Below are 3,883 nucleotides of genomic sequence, written 5' to 3'. Positions count from 1 at the left end.
GTGAGTTCTCAGAAAGACATTTTACCAGTCAAGCCTTCTCCAAATTCGGTATGTCGTTTACTTTTCGTCCCAAAAAATACCAGGTAGCATTAGTCTCTGGTGGACTTCCTTTTTTAACTTTCCTGCTGACAGAAAAAAAGAAATTCAAAGAAGGTGGTCTTGACTTTTAACATTTGTGTGTCATTAATTTCCCTTGATTCCTATCAAAGAGGTTAATGAGATTAAAAAATATATATATTTTGCTAAGTTATCATTTGAACCCAAACCAAAAAACCAAACCAATTGCCATCAAGTCGATTCTGACTGACAGCGACCCTATAGGACAGAGTAGAACTGCCTCATGGGGTTCCCAAGACTATAATCTTTATGGAAGAAGTCTGTCACATCTTTTGCCCACATATCAGCTGGTGGCTTCAAACCACCAACATTTTCAGTTAGCAGCCAACCAGTGCTCCTACAGGGTTGCTATGCAGAGGCTCACCCAGGGTATGGCATGTGCCCTGGGAGCCACTTGAAGGGAGGATGCCACTGAGCAGTTTCTATTAACCCAGTACTGCCCCACATCCTTCCTCAAGCACTGTAGACACAGAGGCGTGTTGAGGCGGGGAGGGGGGGAGGGCAGAGGATGGCATTTGCCCATGTGCAAGCCCAATGGGGCACTAGATGAGGCATGGAATGACACTCCAAGGTGCCATAAATATGCTTTCAAATATACGGCTATCTGAGCCAGCTGGAGAAGAGGGAGGGAGGGCGTTTCTGCTGACGGGCTACTGCTATCAACATCTATTCGTCTTGAAACTGGGGCAGTGGACACAACTTAGAGATTGCTCCTGGGTGCTCCAATTCAGGTGGGGGAGTGCTACTTAGAGATTGGCCCTGGGCGCTTACGACCCTGACTACACCCCTGCACAATTTCAGTGCTTGCCATAGTTGCTATTTTCCATAGATACTCCCTGTTACTGTGAGTTGGAATTGACTCTACTATAATGGGAATTTGGACCTCAGTGCCCCCACATCCCTTACATATGCTGAAGACATTGAATTGAGCTGATCCTGACTTTCCTCCACAGCTTTGTCTTCACCCTAGAGTCCCCAAAACTTATTTCAAGTACTACCATAAAAATCTGCTGTCCAGTTGATTCCAACTAATACTGACCCTATAGACAGAACAGAACTGCTCTATAGGGTTTCCCAGGAGCAGCTAGTGGATTTGAACTGCTGACCATTTGCTTAGCAGCCAAACTCTTAACCATCAGGATTCCAAAAAATGTACTAGGTAAAAGGAAAGTCAGCTATTTGCCTTTCTCCCTAGTGTGATCTATTCCTTCCTCCCTTCATTACAGCCTTCTGACCACAACCAAAAACTTAATATAAACAATGAGCTTATGTTAATGGAGGAGGAACAACTCAGAAAAGGAGGGTAAAAATGGATGCACAATTCGAAGAATGTAATCAGTGTCACTAAGTTGTATATGTAGAAACAGTTGAAATGGTGTATATTTTGTTGTGTATATTCTCAACAACAGCAAAATAAAATCTAGAAAAATAAAAAATTTATATATACAATGTAAAATCTCCAAACGGCCCTAAAAGACATTTTTTTTTAAAGTCAGTTTTTTAGATTGTTAGACTTCACTTTCCCTGAAATCTTGGATCTTGATATGGAGTCTATTTATTCAACTCGTTCTTGACTATTAACATAGTGCCAGTCCCAAGGAGTTTGAAGTGCAGTGAGGAGACACATACATGCAAACAAAGCTTTTTCATACAATCTGGATAGATGCTATACCAGAGGCGTGTTCAATGCAGTGGCAACACAGGAGAAAGAGTTTATAAATCTGGGGGATCTGGGTAGATTTCCCAGGGGAACTGGTATGTGAGTGGACACTTAAGAGCTTGAGAAAGGATCCAATTTGAGTGTTGGGGGATGGGGAAGGGGAAGGGCTTGAAGAAGCTGAAGGAGGAGATCCAGTGGAAGCTAGAGGAACACTGGGCCTAGTTATTGTCTCACAACCAAAAAGGTGACCCAACAGACCTGTGAAAACATGCATGAATGGCAACAGCACCTGCCCCACACCTACTTTCAGATCAAAAATGTCTACTGCTGCACTTCCACCTTGCAAACTTCCTATAAACGTCTCTCGTGGTAAACCTTAGCCTGCAAACACACAGGGAAGAAAATTCTGGGAATCAAGCTTAACTAAATTGACATAGCGTAAAGCCATGACAGCAGACTAGTAAGGCAAGTCCATTCTGAAATATTTGTCCATTCTTGACGGGATAAATCACTTCTTCCCTGTGGTAAAGACAAGTCCAATGTAATCAATGTGCCATCAGGTAGCTGGGTAATCCCCCTCCAAAGAATGGTGCCAAATTAGGTTCAGCATTGACCTCTGTCATTGGCAGGATGGGACTCAGCATTTGTTATAGCTTAGGTGAAGGGAAGTCCGTGTTGTTAATCCCATGCATAGCTTCCATCCATGTTACCGTGGCCACTTTGTACATGCAAGGAAATGTTGGTTCATTGAGAATAGATAGAGGTGCTGCAAAAAGAGTAAGGTACTGGGAGATTATGTGGCTGTGACATTTAACGATATGCAGGTAATAGTGCCTTACCCTTCATCTGCACTTCATTCTATACAAACACCAGTTATCATTTGAGTAATCATAGTGTAACTATGTGCTACATGTCATCAAGGTCCAGTATCCCCCAGAAGATGAAGTTATACAGATACTCCTCAAGTATGTGAGCAACCCAGTCCCAGAATCCCATTTTGAGAGGCTATTTCCTGGGGCTATTTATGGGTCTTCTCTTTGTACAAATAAATGCATCAGGCAGGGTCACATCTGGGAAAAAAATGTCACAGGTGAATGGAGTAAATGAGAAAAATCTAACTTACAAGGGTGTAGGGATTATTTAAAGGAGCCCTGGTGGCACAGTGGTTAAAGCAATTGACTGCTAACTGAAAGGTTGGAGGGTTTGAAACCACCAGTGACTCCACAACAGAAAGGTGTGACAGTCAGCTTTTGTAGACATTTTCACAGCCTTGCAAATCTTGTGGGGTCTGTCTGAGTTGGAATCGACTCACCTGCACTGGGTTTGGTTTGGTTTGATTAGACAGTATTAAGGGAAATAGACAAGGGATAGTAAAATATCCAGGGCCAGCTACAACAGGGAGTCATTACTGCCCTAAAAAATGAAAGGGAAAAAGCAGGGAGCACTACCAGAAATCAGAGAAAGAGCTATGGCAAGAGAAGAAGGCCAACAGAAGCTGAGGCCTTTGGTGGAGGAAAGAAAGCCCTGGGGGTGTAGTGGTTAAGTGCTGTGGCTGCTAACCAAAGGGTCGGCAGTTCGAATCTGCCAGATGCTCCTTGGAAACTCTATGGGGCAGTTCTACTCTGTCCTACAGGGTCTCTGTGAGTCGGAATCGACTTGACGGCACTGGGTTTGGGTTTGGTTTGGTTGGTGGAGGAATACAGCAAACTGGCATTGTAAATCCTAGAAGGAAGGAAGCTGGGGGAATAAACACACTGATTTTACTTTCCTCCTGAACTCCAAGCTCTACCACAGCCTCCAACTGGCTACACCCAACTAGAAGCCTGAGGGCAAGAACCACCCATTGATTCAATCCATAAAGTTCAGTTCTTCAGGGCACAGAGCAATGTGGAAACAATGAAAATTAGAAATGGAAAGGCAAATAAAGAATATCCATCAGAAAAGTGCATCTAACTATTCCCCCACTGGTGAACATTTAGGGGTTTTTTCCCCCATATTTTGCTTTTAAATGTAGCTATATTTTTAAATGTCTCTCGCACACATGTGCAAGTGCTTCCAAAGGATATATAAATGAGAAGTGGAGTTTCTAGAAAATACTGTACGTGC

Source organism: Loxodonta africana, chromosome 10 (assembly GCF_030014295.1).
Source record: "Loxodonta africana isolate mLoxAfr1 chromosome 10, mLoxAfr1.hap2, whole genome shotgun sequence".
Classification (NCBI taxonomy): domain Eukaryota; kingdom Metazoa; phylum Chordata; class Mammalia; order Proboscidea; family Elephantidae; genus Loxodonta; species Loxodonta africana.
Note: the sequence above shows the minus strand (reverse complement) of the source record.